Source organism: Corythoichthys intestinalis, chromosome 21 (genome assembly GCF_030265065.1).
Source record: "Corythoichthys intestinalis isolate RoL2023-P3 chromosome 21, ASM3026506v1, whole genome shotgun sequence".
Classification (NCBI taxonomy): domain Eukaryota; kingdom Metazoa; phylum Chordata; class Actinopteri; order Syngnathiformes; family Syngnathidae; genus Corythoichthys; species Corythoichthys intestinalis.
In genome coordinates, this window is record NC_080415.1 from 35,128,821 (window position 1) to 35,154,121 (window position 25,301).

General features: G+C 40.5%; 1 long non-coding RNA gene across 1 annotated transcript in view; it reads right to left on the minus strand.

Annotated features, from left to right (window-relative positions):
• LOC130909221 (uncharacterized) overlaps positions 1-25,301 on the minus strand; it is a 295,191-nt gene that overhangs the window by 22,530 nt on the left and 247,360 nt on the right. The window contains exon 4 of the long non-coding RNA XR_009061715.1: positions 19,310-19,439. This is a non-coding gene — a long non-coding RNA (uncharacterized LOC130909221). The remainder of the gene's footprint in view (positions 1-19,309; positions 19,440-25,301) is intronic.

The window sequence follows — 25,301 nt, forward strand, 5'->3', positions numbered from 1 at the left end:
GGCGGAAAAACTCCATAAAACACAATGAACAAGTTGGCCTTTCACTATACTGACATTTAAATCTGTCTGAGCGGGGCTAGTGCGTTAATTGCGTCAAATATTTTAACATGATTAATTTAAAAAATTAATTACCGCCCGTTAACGCGATAATTTTGACAGCCCTAGTTCTGATATGTTGGTGAATTTCTCCATGTACTCACTATCTGTATACGGTAGGGATGTTCCGATCATGTTTTTTTGCTCCCGATCCAATCCCGATCGTTTTAGTTTGAGTATCTGCCGATCCCGATATTTCCTGATCCGATTGCTTTTTTTTTTTGTGCTCCCGATTCAATTCCAATCATTCCCGATAATTTTTCCCGATCATATACATTTTGGCAATGCAATACGAAAAAAATGAATAAAACTCGGACGAATATATACATTCAACATACAGTACATAGGTACTGTATTTGTTTATTATGACAATAAATCCTCAAGATGGCATTTACATTATTAACATTCTTTTTGTGAGAGGGATCCACGGATAGAAAGACTTGAGACTTTGTATATTGTGACTAAATATTGCCATCTAGTGTATTTGTTGAGCTTTCAGTAAATGATACTGTAGCCATGCCCAAATGCATGATGGGAAGTGGGACCATGACTGTGCGTAGTGTTACCAATTGATATATCTTCTCTGCGTTGGGAAATAATTTACGGTGTTAAGAAAAAGATCAAATGCTACCATGCTTCCCCACATTGCTTCCCATGATATTTCTAATCGCAGGGAGAGGGATTGTAAGGCTTTAGCCAATTAAAAAAAGGCTCCAAAGGCTGCCAAAATTCACTCTACTCATTTTACGCTGCCTTTTATCTCTCTATATAAGTAAGACGGCGCCATTACAGATTGGGCGCGACAATGCGTGAGTGGGTCGTGCAACGCATGCAGTAATTGTGTTAAATATATTAACGTGATACATTTTTTTAAAAATTACTCACCGCCGTTATCGGGATAAATTTGATAACCCTACCTTAAGCCTAAACTAAAGACTCTGGATGAGTGTAACATATTATGTCTGTAACGTTAAATTCAATTAGAAAAAAAAATAAATAAATAAAATAAAAAAAGGCATGGCCGATATTTTTTTGCCGATTCCGATACTTTGAAAATGACGTGATCGGGATGCGGATCGATCGGGACATCTCTAGTGTACGGTTTTCCACGATTTGTTATCTCCCAGGTTGCAACAAAACATGCAGCAGTAGTGGAGTTTGGCAATGCAATCCACTTCTTAAATCTATTTTTATGCTCCTCTAAGTCCTTCAGAAGTAATGGAATCGCACTTTTTCTCTCACTCCCAACTCGGTACTCGGCTGACGGTTTGTTTACAATAGCCACCTGCTTGGCATTCCGCCCTGCTGAAAGAAACGTGTGTCGTAGGCTATAACGCAAATCTTCGTTGACAAAAATGTTGAGATTTAATATTTATTCTACACATTTTTACAGAATAGGAAAACGTTAAGAATGTTTGTGTCATTTTTGTCGTCCTACAGAAACCATATCAAAACAAAAAATATATTTCCATCAACCATTTTCCATTTTCAAACATTTGTGAAAATGCTCCCTGGAGCCACTAGGGGGCGCTAAAGATGCGACTCTCAAAACACGAGTTGCCGACCCCCGCCCTAAACTATAGTACAGTATCATACTACCACTATCAAACTTGAAAGTCGTTTTCATATTTTTTGGAGCCAAGAAATGACCTCAAAATTATGAATTTAGTATGATATCAAGTCAATGCAAATATTTTTTCCGCTAAGAGGGGTCGCCATCATATTGGAAATCAACCAGTCCCCATGCATTGTGTTGAACGAAACCATTTATTGAAAAAAAATGAATTCATATTTTCAGAAGCAGTCCAGAAAGAAATGGGACAAAAATATTTTATTGAGATGTAACTGATATTATTTACCACATGTACATGTATACCATTCACATAATCCTTACTCCCTACATTATAATTTGCTCAACACCGATCAAAGGTATTCCCAAACCAAATGAGTTACTGACAACTGTGTTGTCTTTTTACGGCCAAGAGATGCGGCACTCTGTGTTTTTTCTCTACTTTTCCATGCCCACAGGCACTAATAAACCCAAGACATGTTTTCTTGGCTCAAACCCCTACCTTCTCAGTCCCTTCTCTCGTACACACGCCATATCATTATCTTCACAAGCCACAAAAATGCAATCTTGCCTCCTGCCTTCTGTCAGTCTGTTACATCAGACATTACTACTTCAACTGAATGCATAATAGCATGAAAACCTCTTCACTCTTGATTGTGTTGCAAAGTCTTCCTTTGCCTGACAAATGAAATTGGGGTTGAATGAGGTTTACATAAATATTAGGGAGGAAAAAAAAACGTTATGGTAATGTGTGGTATTAGTATCAAATCGTATAGTATAGTATAGTATAGTATAGTATAGTATAGTATAGTATAGTATAGTATAGTATAGTATAGTATAGTATAGTATAGTATAACACAGCATAGTATAGGACAGTATAGTATTGTATAACAGTATAATATAAGATAGTACTGTATAGTATAACATAGCAAAGTATAACATTGTATAACTTATACAGTGGGGCAAGTAAGTATTTAGTCAACCACTAATTGTGCAAGTTCTCCCACTTGAAAAGATTAGAGAGGGCTGTAATTGTCAACATGGGTAAACCTCAACCATGAGAGACAGAATGTGAAAAAAAAACAACAAAATCACATCGTTTGATTTTTGAAGAATTTATTTGCAAATCATGGTGGAAATTAAGTATTTGGTCAATACCAAAAGTTCATCTCAATACCTTGTTATGTTCCCTTTGTTGGCAATAACGGAGGCCAAACGTTTTCTATAACTCTTCACAAGCTTTTCACACACTGTTGCTAGTATTTTGGCCCATTCCTCCATGCGGATCTCCTCTAGAGCAGTGATGTTTTGGGGCAACACGGACTTTCAACTCCCTCCACAGATTTTCTATGGGGTTGAGATCTGGAGACTGGCTAGGCCACTCCAGGACCTTGAAATGCTTCTTACGAAGCCACTGCTTTGTTGCCCTGGCTGTGTGTTTGGGATCATTGTCATGCCGAAAGACCCAGCCACGTCTCATCTTCAATGCCCTTGCTGATGGAAGGAGATTTTCACTAAAAATCTCTTGATACATGGCCCCATTCATTCTTTCCTTTACACTGATCAGTCGTCCTGGTCCCTTTGCAGAAAAACAGCCCCAAAGCATGATGTTTCCACCCCCATGCTTCACAGTGGGTATGGTGTTCTTTGGATGCAATTCAGTATTCTTTCTCCTCCAAACACGAGAACCTGTGTTTCTACCAAAAAGTTTTATTTTGGTTCCATAACACATTCTCCCAGTCCTCTTCTGGATCATCCAAATGCTCTCTAGCGAACCGCAGATGGGCCTGGACATGTACTTTCTTCAGTAGGGGGACACGTCTGGCAGTGCAGGATTTGAGTCCCTGGCGGCGCACTGTGTTACTGAAAGTAGCCTTTGTTACTGTGGGCCCAGCTCTCTGTAGGTCATTCACTAGGTCCCCCCGTGTGGTTCTGGGATTTTTGCTCACCGTTCTTGTTATCATTTTGACGCCACCGGGTGAGATCTTGCATGGAGCCCCAGATCGAGGGAGATTATAAGTGGTCTTGTCTTCCATTTTCTAATAATCGCTCCCACAGTTGATTTCTTTCTCAAGCGTTTTACCTCTTGCAGATTCAGTCTTCCCAGCCTGGTGCAGGTCTACAATTTTGTCTCTGGTGTCCTTCGAAAGCTCTTTGGTCTTGGCCATAGTGGAGTTTGGAGTGTGACTGACTGAGTTGTGGACAGGTGTCTTTTATACCGATAGAGTTAAAACAAGTGCCATTAATACAAGTAACGAGTGGAGCCTCGTTAGACCTTGTTAGAAGAAGTTAGACCTCTTTGACAGCCAGAAATCTTGCTTGTTTGTAGGTGACCAAATACTTATTTTCCACTCTAATTTGGAAATAATTTCTTTAAAAATCAAACAAGGTGATTTTCTGTGTATTTTAACACATTCTGTCTCTCAGGATTGAGGTTTACCCATGTTGACAATTACAGGCCTCTCTAATCTTTTCAAGTGGGAGAACTTGCACAATTGGTGGTTGACTAAATACTTATTTGCCCCACTGTACATGCAGGTTATGCTGTTATATGGTCCCTACCAATGTTGAGACCAAACCTACGCCTTTGGTATATTGTAAATTATACAGTATAGTATAGCATAGTATAGCATTGTATAACACAGTTTAACATCATGTCGTATGGTATCTTATACATACATTAACAGTAAACCATTCTGAACTAGTGAAAGGATTTCCAGGTTTGTTTTCTGGCTTCACCCCAAGAAAACTATTGATTTTAGATGCCTTTGTCTACTGCTGAGATTTTTGCGGCGCTTGTGTGCATCTGCTTTGCTCTCTTGGGATCAGGTAAGACAAGATAGAGAAAAGCTTCACACATGGTGGTCTGGGTGATAGTGCTCAGACGTTGAAGACTTTGGCATTTTTCATCTCAGTTTAAAACACTTCTGAGTTGCTCACCTGCTCACTTGGACCGCAAACAACACTAGATGGCGGTGTTTACTTCTTATAAGAAGCGTCTCATAGATATAAAGCTCTATAATTCAGATATTGATGTTTCCAAGCAATAAAACATCCACACCCCATTAAATAAAAGCAAACATTCTTCTTTGAAATTCCGGTAACATTTGAGTCTGAAGGCATATTGCATTTCATATAGATTGTTTGTTTCCCCTCCATTTGACACACGCTGCCAAGCCGTTTTGTTATTTTCTAGGAAAGTAAATATACCTGTCATGTTATTCCAATGACAAAACCAATGCTTTGTCATTGTTTACAACAATGTTGCTAGTGCTAGTTTTGAAATCATGTTCAAAACTGCAGTCATCAGATGCATCTGAAATTATTGATCGTGATTTGTGAAAGGAACGTTATCTAATAGCTTATAGATTCATTACACAGAGTGAAATACTTATATTTCTTGTCATTTTGATGATAACGGCTGCCAAATACTAATGAAAATCTAAAATCCAGGATCTCAGATAATTAGAATATCAAATCAGACCAATTAAAAAAGGATGTTTTGAGCACCCTTGACATGTGTCTGAAGAGTATGGTCATTTATATGCACTCAGTATTTTGTTAGGGGTCCTTTTGCATTAATTACTGCATCAGTGCATTGTGGCATGGAAGAGATCAACCTGTGGTACCGCGTGGGTGTCATTGAAGCCCAGGTTGCATTATTAGCTGCCTCCAGGTCATCTAATCAGAATTGTTGTGTTTAGTGTCTCTCATCCTCCTAAAATAGCTCACAGATTTTCTATGGGGTTCAGGTCAGAGGAGTTTACTAGCCAATGGAGCACAGCAACCACAAAACTGGCCACCAAGGTCAGCCGGCTTTTGCCAAGCACTGATGGAAAATAAAATTGGCATCTCCCTGCAGCTTTTGAGCAGTGGGAAGCATAGAGTGCTCGAGAAATCATAGTACTGTAGATGACTGCACTGAATGTAACGTTCAGAAAACACAGTGGAGCAAAACTAACAGATGATATATCACCCATCATCACTGACTGTAGAAACGTGGCAAAGTGGATTTTTATTTACACTGCTGGCCAAAAGTATTGGCACCCCTGCAATTCTGTCAGATAATGTTCAATTTCTTCCAGAAAATAATTGCATTTACAAATACCTTGGTAGTAATATCGTCATTGATTTTGCTTCCAGAAAATGATTGCAATTACAAATGCTTTGGTAGTACTATCTTCATTCATTTTGCTTGCAATGAAAAAACACAAAAGAGAATGAAAAAAACACATTATCATTTTACACAAAACTCCAAAAATGGGCTGGACAAAAGTATTGGCAGCCTCAGCCTAATACTTGGTAGCACAAACTTTAGACAAAATAACTGCGAATAAACGCTTCAGTTATCCATCACTGAGTTTCTTACAATACTCTGCTGGAATTTTAGACCATTCTTCTTTGGCCAACTGCTCCAGGTCTTTGAGATTTGAAAGGTGCCGTCTCCAAACTACCATTTTCAGATCTCTCCACATGTGTTCTTTGGAATTCAAGTCTGGACTCATTGCTGGCCACTTTAGAAGTCTTACTAGTGCTTTTTGAAGTGTGCTCTGGGTCATTGTCCGTCTGGAAGACCCATGACCTTTGAGGGAGATCCAGCTTTCTCACACTAGGCCCTACATTAAGCTGGAAAATTTGTTGGTAGTCGTCCGACTTCATAATGCCATGCACACGGTCAAGTAGTCCAGTGCCAGAGGTAGCAAAGCAACCCCAAAACATCAGGGAACCTCTGCCATGTTTGACCGTGGGGACCGTGTTCTTTTCCTTGAAGGCCTTGTTATTTTTCTTGTAAACTCGATGTTGATGCCTTTTCCCAAAAAGCTCTACTTTTGTTTCATCTGACCAGAGAACATTCTTCCAAAACGTTTTTGGCTTCCTAAATTAGGTAAGTTTTGGCAAACCCCAGCCTGGCTTTTTTATGTCTCTGGGGTCAGAATTGGGGTCTTCTTGGGTATCCTACCATAGAGTCCCTTTTAATTCAGACGCCAACAGATAGTACGGGTTGACACTGTTGTACCCTTGGACTGCGGGGCATCTTGAACTTGTTTGGATGTTAGTTGAGGTTCTTCATCCACCATCCGCACAATCTTTCGTTGAAATTCCTCACCAGTTTTTCTTTTCCGTACACATCTAGGGAGGTAAGCCACAGTGCCATGGGCTTTACACTTATTGGTGAGACTGCGCACGGTCGACACAGGAACATTCAGGTCTTTGGATATGGACTTGTAGCTTTCAGACTGCCCATGTTTCCTCACAATTTTGCTTCTCAAGTCCTCAGACAGTTGTTTGGCCTTCATTCATTTCTCCATGCTCAATGTGGTACACACAAGGACAGAGGACAGAGGTTGAGTCAACTTTAATCCATTTTAACTGGCTGCAAGTGTGATTTAGTTACTGCCACCACATGTTATGTGCCACAGGTGCTGTTGATTACACAAAATTAGAGAAGCATCACATGATTTTTGAAAGGGTGCCAATACTTTTGTCCAGTCCATTTTTGGAGTTTTGTGTAATTTTTTTTCATTCTCTTTTGTGGTTTTTCATTGCAAACAAAATAAATGAAGATATTACTACCAAAGCATTTCTAATTGTAATCATTTTCTGGGAGAATTTGAGCATTATCTGTCAGAACTGCAGGGGTGCCAATACTTTTGGCCAACACTGTATGTAAAAAGTTTTCCATGAGTTTAAGACGACACTCACCACGCTAAATGCTAATGCTAACGCGAACATTATGCTAATGCTACGCTAACGCTACAAGTTAAGTAGTGTGTGGCACAGCACAGACCTTTTAAAGACTAAATGAACATGACATATCTAGCCGAGATAAGAACACAAAACTTAACAAGTAGCACCTGATACATGTGTTTCATATTAGGAGCCTGGAGTGAGCACAACCTTACTCACCGGCCGGTGATCAAGCGTGTGTGTGGGTTGGAGGCATGGCGCAGCACGTCACATGAGTGACACGACCAAACACTGCTATGATGCATGCTAATTATACATATGGTAAGAAAATGTCACACATTGTGAACTTATGACTGAAACTATGGCGAATTTTCATCTCGTTCTCATCTAATCAGATGACAACTGGCATCCATCTCATTATGTTTTAGTCTCCCAAGACATGTTTTTTGCTTGTCATCGTCATATCAGTTATGAAAAAAAAAATTGTTCGTTGATGAAAACAACACTGCTTACAACCCAGGTCCTGGAACGAATTAAAATTGTATGTACAGTTACCAATGTGTTGTATAAACTACGTGAAGGCTGCACCACTGAGTCCAGTTCTGTTTCTCCTTAGGCTACGTAAAGTGCTCTGTGCCCAATTCTCACCGACAAATATCCCCTTTAAGCATGCGGACATGCCTTTAGAAATGTTTAGAATGCTAGATTTTACTTTTCAACTACATTTGAAAGATTGACTATCCTATTAGTAAATGTCTGCCCCTATTGACTTCAATTAAAGTCAATGGAATAAGTTGAATGAGATGCAATGGGCACGATGAATGTGGTTCTGATGTGTGTGTGTTTGTGTATGACAGGTGGGTTGACATGAGTCCTGGGGAGACCTCATTACACTCTACCTCTCTCCCCGTTTGAGACATGGACCCTCGCCTTTTTGCAATGTCCTTGACACCCCTGTCACTGCTGTCACTGAACACACATACAGACTCTTTGAGAGAGTGTATAATAAATTAATCGATAGCACAGGGTGGAAAAAAAAAGACATATGTCACAATGTCCTCCTCTGGGCCTGGTTGGAAATTTTAACATTTTGTTGCTTCAAATGAATGATTTCTGTTCTTTTCTTTTGACTGTAACAGCACTGAGTTACTGTATTTTCACACGGCACCAGGGTTTAACCCTTTATTGCCAAACGTATCACATTTGATACACTTAGAATTTCATGATTTTGAGACTAATTCAGAATTTTGCAATATCTTTCCTCAAAAAAAAAATAAAATAAAAAAAATAATGGATGCAAGTCAACTCATGCACCTGCAGGTTTAATGAGAAAAAAAAAAACAGGATTTAGCAAGGGTTATAGATATTAGAGCGCTTATTACACATATTATTTTCTTTTTCTTTTTTACAAATTTGAAAAAAGGTCTCATTAAGACCTTATTTTTCAAATTTTGTGATTCTCTGACAATTGCTTCATATTGCAGGCATTAAAGGGTTCATTTGTGTCGGATCTTGCCGGAACAAGATCCGGCACCTCTTGATTTTGGCCACTCTTTGTTCCGGGACTCATTTGGGCAGATCTGGCACCTCTCATGTATAGAAAATAATAATAATATAAAAACGTTTTTAAAAAATGTTTTGTAATAGCCCAAAATGGGGGAAAAGAAGGAGAGGAGTCGTTGATGGCTTCTCCACTTTATAGTGGCAAAAATAAGAAAACAATAAACAAAATAACAGCGGATTGCCGCCACATTAATGCCGCTAACTTTTGCTTCTCGCCCGTCTCCCCCTTGCTTCCTACTACCTCACAGCTCTCCAGTCCAAGCGTCTCTTTAAGGGACCGTGCATAGTTACGGACATTACAGTATTAAATAAAATAATAATACGCATACATTAATTTACGGAAGAAAGCCCAAGAATTGCATGTTGTTTATAAAAATTTTACGTCGTTTGATTGTTGATGCACTGAAAAGCTGGCCCAACAAATCACACCTCTGACATAAAAAAACCAAAACCAAAAAAAAAAAACAGTTGCATTTACTGTCTTTTTTCAAAAAGAAGGAAGATGGTTCAAAACGAGTCAAAAAAGCAACAAACGCGATGAGGGCAGCTGCAGCGATCATGCTAACGTGTGGAACACCGGGTGCATCAGGAGGCTAGCGCAACAGCAGCTAGCCAGGTTCACGGACAGCCAGCCAAGCCGGGGAAGGAGGCTGCTACGGTGGCAGCACCATGTCAGGTTCAGCGCCACCCGGCGTGGGGGCCAGCCACAGCGCCAGCAGTCAGCCAGGTGGACCACCAACAGCTGGAGCAACAGGCCAGTACCCTTATGGGAAATTTGGGTTTGGGCTGCACAATTTGTAAGGTGGTGGGAACTTTGGGGACAGAGAAGGGTTGAAACTCACAAACGAATGGGTTTATGATATTCAGTGTAATCTCTGATTTTTTAATATTATTATTTATTTTAATGTTTTACAAGTTAGACTGTACATTACTGTAAGTCCCACCTGTGGTTATGTGGGCAATTGCCTGTGCTGCGCAGAGTATAGTCTAAATAATTGTAAATTGTTGTCGTATCATTTATACCATGGATATTATCTGAAATTGAGGCTTGTAAGTCCCACAGCATGGCAAGTGGTCATTTACGTGGGGTTTTCAGCACCATTTTCTGCGTATGTTCCGGGACCTGTGCCCGTGATGGAGGAATTATTATGTGATGCCTTAACATTAGCACATTGTGCCTTTGTGATGTATGACTGCTTCTGTGAACTAGATTGTAACAACTTCTATTGTTTTTCACCTTGGATCCCATAGTTAGGAGGGAATCTCACGAGATAACTTGTTTTGTACCATAGTACGCGCTTGAGTCCCATAGTTAGGAGGGAATCTCACGAGATAACTTGTTTTGCACCGTAGTACGCGCTTGAGTTCCATAGTTAGGAGGGAATCTCACGAGGTAACTTAAATAAACATTGTACTTTAACAGCTGAGAGCCTCAGCTGGGGGGGAATCTCATACCCTTCCGGGGGGGGGGGGGGGGGGGGGGTCTCACGAGTTCGGGTGGTGCGTTTTCTTAGGGGCAGGGAGTGGCCACCCGTGTCCCAGCGTCAGACGTGCCTATAAGAGTCGGGAGATTTCACCAACTCCCCGGAAGTCTGCCAGAGGATTACGTACGGGTCGCTTGGCTTTGTTCATTCTCTGCTTTGCCGGAGCATTTGGCTCCCCGCTCATTTGTCAACGGTAAGCGATTTTCATTGTTAAGGAACAGTTTGTTGTGCTGTAAGGGTAACGCGGGGATTCTGGGATTGACAAACTAGATCTAACGTCATCGTTACCACTTGTTCTTGTTTTGATACTTGTTGCTTGCTCTTGTGGGATTGTAATCGATAAATCTAATTTATTCTGCATTTTCTAATCAATAAACATCGTCTATTTAGCAAAAGTGTGCTAATTGCTGACTCACCGCAAACCCGGAAATTTCGGAAAACAGCCCGTCTCGTCATCCCTGCGCTGTCATGTGTACTTTGCGTTCTGGCACCCAATGATTTACAAATTAAGCACTGCACGGCACACATTAAATTCCGATGTAAGGCATATGGTGACATTCACTGGTGGAAATTGACAATACCGCAATATGATTGTACTCTCTAAAGAGAATGGTAACTAGATCATACACGTTGCAAGCAAATAAGGAGAGACGTACAATTAAATAGGTGAGCAAATAGAGCTGCAGCACTTAGGCTAGGGAGTGTTTAGAGCGTTCATTCAGCCTAGCATGCAGGCTTTTAGGATGTAGGATGAAATCTGAATACCCGTAGAAAACCCACGCAGGGATGGAGAGACATGCAAACTCCACACAGGAAGGCCGAAGCCTGGGATTGAACGCTTGATCTCAGAACTATGAGGCAAATATGCAAACCACTCTTCCACCCCGCCTGTTCTCAGTGGAATATGTGCCCCTCGAATCCAATCCCCCTCAGACCCTCTGGATGAGTTATCCTTCCGCCAAAAAATGCTCAAATTGTTTCACAAACAACAAGACTAGACAGTGATGAATGTGGCTGTTATTTATAATTTTATTTGCCTGCCAAACAAAGTGATGAGGACATTGGTTTGTTTACAACAGCAAGAGAACAGACTTTTTGGGGGGAAAGTAAAATCAAGGTACTGCGACACTTTATATAATTATATATTCTGGTAAATTCTCATCCTGTAGTCACTACTAGCTCGTACCGTGAATCTGCTTCTATGTGTTCATCATCCAGCATGCATGTTTGTTTTGTTGGACACGCTTGTCGGCTGTAACTGATATGTACTTCATGCTACAAAATAGCTGAATCTGTCTTGACAACTCCACTGCTGGTTGTCAGGGCAGGCCCTGGACATAGGCAAGCTAGGCAGTTGCTTAGGGCGCCATCTAATGGAGGGGGCGCCAAATTGCTGTGGAGGAAACAAATCCTCCTATTACGTTTTCTGAACGTTTTCTAACATATCAAGCAAGTATATTTCAATATGCTAAATAGGAGGTCGTCCCTGGGTTACAACAGACCAGACTTATCTGATTTTGACCTTTTAAAATTTATTTTATTTTTTTAATATTGATTTTGTTTTCTGATGCATGCTTTTATTTTTGCGCAGGAAGCAAGCGCATGTGCAGACCAACACACGCACACACAGAACAGCCGAGTGACAGAGGTGACAGCCTGCGCGCACATTTGTTGCTTGTGAAGCATCCAGGGGCGATGGCTGTATATAACACTTTTTGTACTGTTTACTGTGCGTTTTCAATTGTGGTCGAATACTTGGGGCAAGTTTAAGTGATTCTTTTTGATGTCGTGGGGACGCTAAATGATACATGCTAATCGTTTCATATTGCTGTATCAGCAGCTACTTGTAAATGCAAATTTGAACTACTGTTATTGAAGGTGAGACTGTTTTAATTATATTTTATTTTAGTTTCATTCTGCAAGTGTCGATGTCATGAGTAGCTGAAGAAAGTCAGCAAACCGCACGGACGTCTGACACCGTCATTTCAGAGCTTAGCTAACTGTCTAGCTAGGACTTAGCGCCAACGTCTTGGCGGGGACAGTAAAATGACGTATAATACATGTTTTTGGACAAATATTTCTTTATTAAGAGGGTGTTTTGAGGTATTTAAAGAATTAATTCCGCGGAAATCTGGGCATAGACTTCATAATGACATTGACGGGAAACAGGGCGCGGGGCCGATTAATAGGGGGCCTGCATTATTGGCGTGGACGTCAAAGCTGACAGAGTAGAAACACAGACAAAGCTTTTTCGTTGAAAATTCTTGTGAATAAATGCTTAAATCCCTGAACTCTTTATAGATATGGTCGTAAAACAGTCTCGATTAAAAAAAAAACCCAAAACATGCAGGTCGCATTTATTTTACGTAAATATTGCAAAGTATAATGCCAATGTTGTAGCAGCTAATTTCTGCCATTGATTTTTTTTCACAACGTTTCAAAAGGCATGCATGGTTTGAAAAATAAAATAATTCACTTGAATCCTCGAACAAATCACTTCTGAGACAATCCTTCCTGTTTGTATGCGGTACAGCTTTTGTACTTTTTCAACATAAATCCGCCGTTGATTCGCTGCATGTGTTGCTGCGTCCGACTGCTAATAACTGAAGCGGGTTGTGGGATGGCCCCCTACTTGAAGGCGTGGCACACTGAAGGTCGAATCTGACCCGTCAATATCATTATAAAGTCTAGGATCTGGGTTACATCGACAGCGCAGGAATGGAACTCGTTCGTAATCCGGGGACGAACTGTATATTTAGATGTACTTACAGGGCAGAGAAGAACAGTTCAGATAAACTTTACAAATTAAGACAAATAATGGCAAGTGATAAACCAATGGCCATTCAAATGCACAGTTTCAGATCATAACCACAATGATCACATAACAACAAACTAAATAGTATAACTAGCAATTAATGAAACAAGTAGCAAGTAACAAGTAGCAGTAATCGAAGAAATAGAACAGAACCTGAACTCAATGTCATTTACAGCGCCGCATTGTATGCTAGGAGGCATGAGACGCAAGTGGCAATATTTTATATGACAACAGTGTTGACAGCAGGTGACAGAGAGGAGGTTGTCTGTCTCTGTGAGAGATTAGTTGAGCAGTGATTGCCAAATAAAGCTTTTTGATGCAATGAAGCTTTGCAGCCAATTTATTCAAGGCTTCATGGTGGTTCATTTGCTCTCAAATGGTCTTTAAAGGAATAGTATCTTTTCTCGTATTCACTGTTTGACTGTTTGTATTACTGTAACATACCCATTATGAAATAAATAGCATTTACCCTAGTTTAAGGAAAACAAGCAGAATATATTTGACATAGGGCATAAGAGATACATGACCACAAAAGCCCAACGCGTGCATCATGGAGCTGACTGAGCAAGATTGACGCTGACTACCAGGTGATAGGCAAGAGATCTACAAGCCCACGTCTGCAACACCAAATTCCGCAATCAGCTCTTCAGGACAGCCCAAAACAAATGGCGGGACGTCCTGTACTACCACAACACCCGATAACAAAAAGAACTCTAAATTTGATAGCTCAGCGCCTCTCAGACGGTGAGGCGCGCCAAATCGCCCACCTCAGTTGCTCCATTAACCATGACCCAGCAACAGTGACACACAAACGTGACCACCCAAATCTGCAACAGAAGAAGACCCAAACACACTCCTCTTCCTGCCTGTGGCCCGCCCCGCGAGAGCCTTCAAAAAGACAATGTTTAACTAATCGTTGTCATTTTTCACGGGAATCTTTTGTCGACTTGTGATATGGTGACCCTGGAATCAGTCTACTTTCTCGCTTGGGTCTGTTACCGTTTTGCCTTGCCGTTTGATCTCCGTCGACCTGAATCAATTGTCGACTTGTGTTTCGAAGCCTTTTTCCAGCTTTCAAAATGGAGTTAGTACAATTGGTTAAGACTAAGGTGAACGCATGGAGTTTGGCCTTTTGGCCGTGTTGTCTGAGTTTTGCCGGTCCAGGTCATTGGAGCTGATTCCTTCATCTTGAAGCCCAACAGGTGAACATTGTTGAAAAGTATTGGCTGTAGTCAATATTGTACTCATTCCACCTAAATTCCTGTGACAATATTGGACAATCAATCTTACATATCATAAAAAGTTAACAATTACAATATTCTCTTTATCTAAAAATGATCGTACCAATACTTTAGACAAGTAAAAGTGGACATTGGATAAGGATTGGCATGAAAAGTCTACACCAGGTGAGATTAAGATCCACTTTTACAAGTGATATATTGCAAGTCTTAAAATTCTAATGGCGTTGTTGAAATTGAGAGGTGGCCGTGATAAAAATAAAACTGGCGTTGTAAGGTATATGGGACAGAGAAGGAACCCCACTCGCAGAAAAAGGCAGGTCGTTATCATGACAACAGTGATGTGACCACACATTTCACCTTTGCCGTGTGTGCTCGGCTGACTGACGTGGGTGTGGCATTTCATTCGGCTACGTCTGACCTCGCATCAGCTCTGCTTATACGGGTGTCACCTCATTCAGAAATGAGACGCCTCTCCCATGCCCTCTCCGCATGGCTGCAGGGGCTAATCGTTTACCGGTAGCAGAGGTATACGTATGGGTAATACATTCTAAAGAGGCAATGCGGCTGAAGAGGCAGTGGAAGAAGGAATTTAAGCTTAGTTGTATTATCTATGTGAATCTAAACGGCTGTTCATTTATGTACAAAGCCACAGGGGAAAAATTAACCGACCTGTAAACTCTGATCTGAGGTTAGCTTTCTCTGACTGGCTGAGTTCAGAGGTGGCTAATGTGAACAAAACTTGAACGACCAATTTCGGAATCTCTGGCTAAAATAAAGTAAAATCGAATATTTAATTAGCGTAACGACTCTAGTGTAGCCCAAAGTAGCGAAGTAAGAGTACCGTTTCTTCTTTACAAATCTAGGCAAAGTATGGAGTGGGAAAACTACTCTCAGAAGGACATTTTTCTCACAAAGTTACTCAAGTAAATTTAAAGGAGTAAATGTAACGTGTTACTACCAGTGTTGTCAAAACGCATTATTATAATCTGATTATTCTTTCAGTAACGAGCAATCTAAAGCGTTCATTTTTCCAAACCAGTAATCTGTTTAAAGTTTGTTTCCTTAGTGTCTGTGTGTTAGTTACTATTTTTTTATAGCCTCATAAAGTATGTAGAATGAAGAATATCGTAGTCATGTACAAAGAGCATTTTGAATAGAAAATGTTACAAAGGTTCCCATTACGCGTTCGTTTCCATGGTAACCGCTCATAGTTAGTTCCTGTTTTGGTCTTGACTCACACGTGCTAAGTGTTTTGGGACTGAGAAAGGCATTGAAATGTGTGAGGCAATGCTGATCTTTGTGCGTCCATGAATGAATGTGAGTATTTTTCCTTCATTCTGGAGGGTTCCAGCGATAGGTTGGAGCCGCTACATGCGTGGCTGTTTTGTAGCTTGGCTTTTGCAACAGTGGCTAGTCAGTGAGCATTGTTTACATCAAATTCATGTTGTACATTCATGCTTTGAGGTGACACGTTCGTTTAGCACCTTTGGGAAGTGTTGTAAGTCTGATTAAGAGGCAGTTTACATGGCAACTCTGCGACACAAAGACAAATTGACTGAGTAGCGGACTCGCCTCGCGTGCATATGGTGTCGGCGAAGACGAAAAATTCTGAATCCTGCCTCCAAAGTGGAAGAATCCAATTGCGGGGGGGTTGAGGGGGGCTTCCTCGGCATTCATATCAAAGGCTCCTGCGGCGCCAGACAGCGGCATTAACGTCAGCACTCGTACACGTCACATTGGGCCAGAGGTTGCGCTAGACATTTTCGTTGTCTGTCATTTTGACTGACAGGGTCATAAAAATCCAGTCATAGTCTATTTTTACCTGTCACTTAAATTTTTTAAATGGTAATGATGACATATTCAATAGTATTTAGTTTTCATTCATTTTTAATTAATATTGTAACACTTGCTTGGCGGCGAAAAATTAGACACGGAAGTCGTGGTATTTTTCTCCCTTTTTACTCTGCTTACCAACAACTCCGCCCCCAAAGAAAAAGAGGCATCGATATAGACCCCAATCACCAACGTCACACAACGATCTTAATTGTGGTTGTCAGCCCAAAATCTTCTAAATATATATTAAATGCATCTTACCAGATATAAAAAGACTACTACATAGTCTGTGGTGATCGTTTGGTGCTCAGATTTCTTGTCGAATTACAGCAGTCCATCTCGCTCTCATCTCGGGTCTCTCAGAATACGGTAGAACTTCAAGTCTCTCCGTCTATCTTCTCTGTTACAGCAACCAACCGCCACACACGCCTTCACCATTTTGATTATTAATATTAACGAGCAGAAAAACACGCCGTAATAGGAGGCATGTACGTAGCGGTAATGTGTAAATATGACGAGCTGACACACAATATGGCGGCTCCGGTCAGGGGGCGGAGTTGTGACGTCATGTGATTGGGTGATTGGATGACGCGCTGGCACACCGGGTGCACCAATAAGAACCTCGCGTTGATGTGTCAATCACGGTGCCGCCGCCAGACCCCGGTGACGCTACAATATTCTGACAGAAGAGCCAACGACGTCATGCATTAAGAGAGACAATAGCTAATATGCTAACTCGCCACCCTGTGGTCTGGGGTGTGAATTGCAACCTGTCAAAATGATGGACGGATTTCAGTTTTTTCCGTCACCATTTTAAAAAACCGGTCAACGACGGAAAATATCCGGTTAACGCGACCCCTGCATTGGGCGTGCGCAGCGGTGCTACTAAACATTAAAAACAGCAAATATGGCGGAATGTCGGCTTTAATTTACTGTTTTAATAATATTTCTAAATTGAATATGTTGGACGTTTCAATTTTTGTACCTTTTGGAACAAAAGTAAAAATGACATTGCTTCGAGTGGGCGGGCATATTTTTTTCCGGGCTGAGGGAGCTTGGTGGGGTCAAAGTGCATCATTCTCTGTCGCCCTGTAAATCTGCACTGCCCCCTAGGGCCTGGCATGAATACTACATCGTTTTCATGCGGAACTGTGACATTGTTCAAATGGAGACGCAAATGTAAATGCAAATTTGAAATTGTTCGTATTCTCGGAGAGTCACCATGTAAACGGCCCTTGAGTGTAAAGTGCTTAGTTCCAGCCACGTTTTGTGGCTAAATTGACCGTGTGTGTGTACGACATACTTCCCCTACCTTGGTGTCTATTGCACTCTGCAATTCATTTGTGTGTTGTTGATTATTGTGCAGTCAATTTGCATTGTTTTACATTGGTACGGATATGCTGTTAACCTAAGGCCTAACCCGAAGTTCAGAATTTTAGACATTAGGGCTAATCTTTCAGTTAGCGGGGGTTTAATTAGTCAGTGGAGTTGATTTAAACACATTTCATGCAGTTTGTCAGTTATTTGTTAGTTTCAGGGCCCCTGAGTGGCTTAGCTAGCACGAGTCAATGGTGGTAGAAATAAACTCCGTCGACTAATTAAACCCCCATTAACTCGAAGATAATGCCTTATGTAAAAAAATCAGATCCTCCCCTTTAAATTCAATAATCAGAAAGTCAATTACATATGATGACGTTTTTCTGTTGTTTTTCTTATGTTGAGGCAGCAAATTGGTAAAAATAAACCGATAAATTACTTTTGAAGTCACTTAGTTACTTTGATGATAAAGTAATCAGTAATTAGATTACTTTTCTAGGTGTAATCAGTAATTAAATTACTTTTTCAAGTAATCTGTGACAACACTGTTTACTACCCACCTCTGCTTAAAGGGTCAATTCCATACGCCAAGATTAAGGGGGGTCCTGGGGCCCCCCTGATGGCCGAAAATGTCATTGCATGTAATTGACTTTCCAGTACAGTGTATATGAATTTAAAATTAAGACTTCGCAGGTAAAATGTTGTCTACAAAAGTTGAAAAGCGATAAAACCAACAACAAAAATGAATGAAATGAACAAAAAAATATTTTTTAAAATTAATTATTTTTAAATAATAATTTTTTTAATGATTCATTTGCTTTGCTTAGCCAAAAACACCTGAGGACAGAAGAAACAAGATGGATATACGTTTTTTTTTTTTTTCAAACGTAAGCTTTCAAAAGCGACAACAACTTCTTAGTGAGAACCAAGGATTCACGATGTGGACCATGAAATGCCAGAGAGCACTGCCAAAATGGCGAGTGGAGTTTCAGTTTGTCCCACTAAAGACGCTAATTGTACAACAGAGCCACAACCGTACGTACCATATTCAATGGACGCCGTCCTTGTCCTAAGTAGCCTGATTTTCAATTCCCCCAAAAATGATGGGAAACAAAAAAACGCTCATTTTAAATGTATGATTATAAATATTCCTGGCTGGAATATTCAGTCAAAAAGAATGCCGTCTCCTGTTTTGCCTGCCGCCATTTTCAAACTCACCACAGTAAGGATTCGTTTCGCAAGGGTGTGAGTGTCTGGAAAAACTTAAATTGAATTGGATATCTCAGCGGAACACAAATATCAGCATCTACTTGCACAGAAAAACGAGCGCGCTCACACACGTGCGCACATCCACATACACATAGCTGGGATGCCTGTATTTACAAGCATGGGCTAAGCTACTAACCGAGCATATATCTTGTAAGTTAATTTCATTGCTGACAAACCGTTTCGGTGTCATCAAAATGTTGTGCCCGTCCTGTCACAAAAGTCAAACTCAGCCTATGGTTAATTCCGATTTACGCAAAAAATTCGTGTGACGTTGCCAGCGTAGGAACTCGTTCGTAGCCCCCAGACTACCTGTATTTCCAATCTTTTCATTAATGGCAAGACAAACCGCAAATTGGGAGTGTGTCACCAAAGTTCCAGCAAAAGGAAGAGCAAACAGCATGAAAGAGGGAGGGGAAACAAGCCAATTACAGACCCTGATTTACTTCCAGACGGCTTTATAGGCAGCTTAGCTTGCTGGTCAGGTTCCAGGTAATGCAGGGGATTGCATCCATTGCCATGTACTCCAGTTATCACAGCAATCCCATCTCAGCCTCCATGAAAGCCTGCAGTGAGACACGAATATTAATAAGCAGCCACAATGTTCAAAGTCAGAGACTGTACGACCGAACATGATCCACAGTCTCAACCGGGCCACTTCCCCATTTCACGTTTTCATATTCTGCCAAAGTCTGCAGCGATTTCAATACAAAGACGCCTGTTCCTTTTTATATCCTTGGTCTCAGATGTTTCAGGATGAAATGCTTTCAGACATTGCTACATACAGTAGCACACTTCAGCTCAGTGCACTTTTGATTAATGTGCCATACAATTTAATCACCCATGTGAGGGACCGTTTTTTGTTGGCGGTGTCTAATTGTTGAGAGACTTCTCTGTGTCATCGTCGCTTGTCGTGTTTTGGAAACAGCACAGGTCTTATTTCCCCTCTCTTTCAAGATATGGAGGTTAAAACAAGAGGTGTGCTGTTGGGACAGTCCAGTCAGACGCAGCTTTGGCACATTAAAAGACTATTTCTGTTGTTCCATCTTGATCTTTTTCACTCCGCTGCACATTTCTCTTCAAGCACAAGAGTTTGGCTGGCAGCAGGATGAAGCTATTTTGTGATGTAGTAGCGTGGCGAAAAGAGGATGGCTAATTCAATCAAACCCATTATTCAGGAGGCCACGTTGCGTTATCAGCAGCACTGCAAAGGCATTTTGATGCATTGCCTTCACATTTAGTCTCACCTCCTCCACACATGAACAAAATAGCAAGTTGTCACGGTCTCGGGTTATTGTGAGTCACTCAGTAAAATGAGCCGATTCACTTGATTATACATCTTTTTATTCAGACAGAGCCAGAAAATAACAAAGTCTAAACAGATTGTATTTCCCCTCATTGCATCGCCACAAAGTGAATGAATAAAATAAAGTGATGAAGGGTGATGTTGCCTGTCTCTTGTTTTCCACCTCAGATAAAGGCACACCTGAGAAGGGGACGCAAAGTACTTTGGTGCTAATGTTGTTTTCAGCATTATCATTTCAAAAACGGCTCAAAGGCATTGAAATGTTTTATTTTATATATCCAGCTAAGGCAATCGATCACCACTTCTCATTTGCAAGGACAAACTGGCTGCAGACAGCAGAGAAAAACACAAAGGAAATAAGCACAAGGGCTCGCGATCGGACACTTAAATCCAGCTGTGTAGTGGTTTGAACGATGTGCTAATGCTAGCGAACGCATGCTAACCATTTGTGTAATCATCGTTGATTTACGTTGATGCAAACCTATTTGTTATTGGGGACGAAATTGATTTGTTTCATTTCTATTTTTAGTTTCACTCTTCAAGTGATGGTGTCATAACGATGGCTGAATAAAGTCAGCATATTATACCATTGTCATTTGGGAGTTTAGCCCGCCGTATAGCCAGGACTGAGACTTAGCGTCTCGGTGAGGACAGTACAGTCGTATTCCCTCCCGACGCAGTTATCTCCACCTTGCAATGACTGCAAGTCGCTTTGTTGTAATTTTTCCTCGTGAAGTGAAGACACACTTTCGAGTGTTTGAACCTACGTGCTGTCATTGTTATGTTTACGGCTGCAATGCTCGTGCTAAACCATCGTTTATTTTCACTCTCTTTCCTGGTGAAGTGTAGCCAAACTTTGGAGAGGGTGGTTCTTGGCGCCATGCTAGTTTGATGCGTCTGGACAACAAGACACGTCACGACCAGTGTTGTCACGGATTACTTAAAAAAGTAATTTAATTACTGATTACTGATTACACCTCAAAAAAGTAATCCAGTTACTTTACTGATTACTTTATTATCAAAGTAACTAAGTTACTTTAAAAGTAACTTATCAGTTACTTTTTACCATTTTTTCTCCTTTTGCTGCCTCAACATAAAAATAACAGAAAAATTTCATCACGTGTAATTGTGTTTTTCACATAAGACTTAATCTTTGAGTTAGCGGGGGTTTAATTAGTCGATGGAGCTGATTTCAACCACCATTGACTCGGCCTAGCTTAGCCATCCCGGAGCCTTAAAACTAACAAATAACTGACAAACTGCACGAAATTTGTTTAAATAAAGTCCAACGACTAATTAAATCCCCGCTAACTCCAAGATGAAGCCCAATGTAAAAAATTCTGAACTTCCCCTTTGAAATAAAGACCTCGCCATTAAAATGTTATCTATAAAAGTTGTAAAGCTATAAAACAACAAAAAATTATGAAATTAACAAAAATCCTACAACGTACAGTTTTCATAATGGGTCAAAATCATTTTTCGAACAGATCATGTGACTAGCACCTTGAGACTATCCCTTGCTTTGCTTAGCCAAAACTACACCAGAGGAGGCAAGATGGATATTTAGAATTTCTTTAAACCTAAGCTTTCAAACGCTACCAACAACAACTTCAACAGCTGATTGAACTCGAACAGTATCATAATGTGTGTGTGTGTTTGTATATATATATGTACTGTACAGTATTGGCCAAAAGTTTGGAGACACCTCAAAGGTGGATACTTTGAAGAATGTAGAATACAAAACCTGTTTTCAGTTATTTCACTTTTTTTGCCATTCCACATTTTCATTCATAGTTTTGATGTCTTCAGTGAGAATTTACAATAGCAGTGAAAATATATAAAACGCAAAAATTATGAAGTGTGTCCAAACTTTTGACTTTCGTTTCAGTCTTCAACATGCTTCTCCCCCCAGTCCCACAAATGTAAATGTAAAACTCCGCCTACGATTACAAACTCTAACTATAAAATGTACATAATTACACATATTATAAAGGCTAGTTGCTGGCTGTCTCGTTACCTGTCGTCAGTGTTGTTAATCTTACTGATGAAAAGTAATTAATTATAGTTACAAATAACTTCTCCCAAAAGTAATTGCGTTAGTAACTCAATTACCTGAATGTAAGAGTAATTAGTTACTTGGCAAAGTAATTGGTGATAATTACTTTTTTTTTTTTTTTCCCTCCAAAAAAAAAAAAAAACATTGGCCACACTATGTGAAGTTTTTTGTGAAGGTTTTTGGTACAATTGACCGGAGCCCAATTCTTTACCCTAATTTACTCTTTACCCTGAATCAACTGTTAAAAGTTGTTAGAATTGCTCCCATGATTGCATTAGTTCCCTTCTCTCTACTTTCGACATATGAAAAATTTAAAACTTTTTCATCATTTAAAGATAGATTCAAGTCAAGATTTTGCCGATTTAGAAGTATTTTATATAAAAGTTACTTAGGTTCGCTAGGAAGGTTCTCTACAACAGAGCCGTCCTAAAAAGTCTACTGCTTCAAGATGGCGGCTGTCTACTAACGCATTTAGTGCCATGTCTGTCATTTTGCATCTAGTTATATCTATATACAGTACATGTGATATCTACCATGTCTACCATAACATGTGGGCGTAGTTTGAAGGCTATCGGCTACAACATGTATTATTGGAGCTACCTAGCATCGCGTTTGTTCGGCGTCACAACTTTCTTGCCTCCTCCACACTCCTGCTCTGCTCTGTCGTCTCGGTGAGTCCGTCTCCCTCAGACTTTTCGACCAATATAGTAACGCATAGTAACGCATGCCTTTCCGTCCTCAGTAACGGTAACGGCGTTGCCAAGATGAGAAAAGTAATTAATTAGATTACCCACTACTGAAAAAAATAACGCCGTTTGTAACGCCGTTATATTGTAACGCCGTTATTAACAACACTGCCTGTCGTCTTGTTTTGAGTTTTTTTCGCGACGCGTTGTGCTGTAATTCCAAGTGCTTCCTTGTTTAATTGGATGTCGAGTATATAGACCCTACTCACGTGACGTCACAGCCACGCCCCCGCGCCATGTTGTCCGGATACTAGTCATGTTAATGCATTAGCGCTTCGTAAATTCCTCCTATTATGGCGTGTTTTTCTGCTCGTTAACATTAATAATCAAAATGGTGAAGTCGTGTGTGGCGGTCGGTTGCAAAAACAGAGAAGATAGACGGAGAGACTTGAATTTTTACCGTATTCCGAGAGAGCCGAAGAGGAGACCGAGATTGACTGCTGCAATTCGACGAGAAAACTGGGCTCCAAACGACTACCACAGATTATGTAGTAGTCATTTTATATCTGGTAAGATGCATTTAATATATATTTAGAGGGTTTTGGGCTGAGAACCACAATTAAGATCATTGCTAGGCTAATCGCCGACAACATACACTCAGACGTTGTGAATGAACTACCTGAAAATATATAATTATAAGGGGATAATCAGACAGTTGTCATACAATTAATTTACAATTTCACTATTGAGGTCAAAAGCCAAAAAATAAATTCAACTAGGGACAATCTGGAGTAGTGCTATCGCACTTCATATTTATTACGTATTATATATGTATACAGTGAGAGTGCTATCGCTGAACCATATAAACATTAAAAGCCCTAGCTCCATTGACAAATGATATGAAATACATTAGACTTGACAGTGGATGTTAGCAAGAACAAAAGATTTTGAATTGAAAATTTCGTAACTCACCTTCCGAGCACAAGATTCCTGCCGAATTTTCGTGTACGAGGACCTGTTTCACCCAACCAGCAACGTAGCATTTATAAGCCTCCAAGCTCTTAAAGTTTTTCAAACTTTCGTGAGAATAGGCTGATTTTGTGTGGACAAGATAGTTGTAAATATCAGGATATCAGATGTCAGGCGAAGCCAGCGGGTGGAAAAACATCGATTTAGGCATCAAATACGGATCTGGCGAATGGATAAACTGAAGCTTTTCCACGTAACGCCTTTTATGCAACGGATCCAATGAGTTTACAGCGTCAGATAACACCGGGGCTTCCATGAATTGCTCTATAACTTGCTCGACTAATTGAAAACAATGAGAATAGGTCTGAAAAAGAGGTACAATATGGCGGCCGGAAACAGCGACACGCCCATTTTGTGACGTAGGTGAGTAGGGTCTATAGCGGTCGACAGTCCATCTGAGCCAGCGCAGAGTTTGCAACGCACGGAGATATTTTTGTCATCTTTACTGGACGGATATGTGAAGTAATGGCTGTATCTCCAGTGAGCAAATGCAGGCGTTTGTTGTATCTCTCCGGCTCCTTTACTGTTAGCATCCTGATAGCAAGGCTATGTGGCAGACGGCGCGCATACAGCATGGTACTGCACGTGATCCGTTTTATTCCGATGAGAAAACGTGAGATGTGATGTCACTCCCAAACTCAAATGCGTTATTTTCTATTCAAATGCTCTTCGGACATGACTACAGTATTCTTCATTCTACATACAGTATGAGGCTAAAACAAAATAGTAACGCACAGTTACTGAGGAAACTAACTTTAATCAGATTACTGGCTTGGAAAAACTAATGCGTTAGATTGCTCGTTACTGAAAGAAAGTAATCAGATTACAGTAATGCGTTACTTAGTAACGCGTTACTGACAACACTGGTCACGACGCAATATGAGTCTTTAGGAATCGTTAAAGGGATCATTAAGGCTTTTTCATTTTGATGTCGAGGCCTCGAAACACTAGGAACCGGTTCGGAGTTGGAATCGGATTTCGATTCCCATCCCTAGACGCGGGTCTGCTAATTTTATTCATGCACAAAGATGAGGGTTTGCTACTTTTATTCATGCACAAAGCACAAAGTTAAATTACCGGTGATAGTGCAAACTAGCGTCTTCCTCGACATATATTCCACATGTTTCACTCTTACATTTTATGCTCCAGCGCCCCTGGTGGCAGTTAGAAAAATTGATATTTTGGCCACATCATTACACACACCGCAAGATTCAAAATGAGGGGAAAAAAGTAGCGGCTTGTAGTCCGGAAATTACGGTACTTTGAGCTTCCCCTCAATGAAAGACCAGCATCCACCACTGGTGTGCACACATTGATATTGTAATCCGTAGAAGGATTCTTTTTATGAATT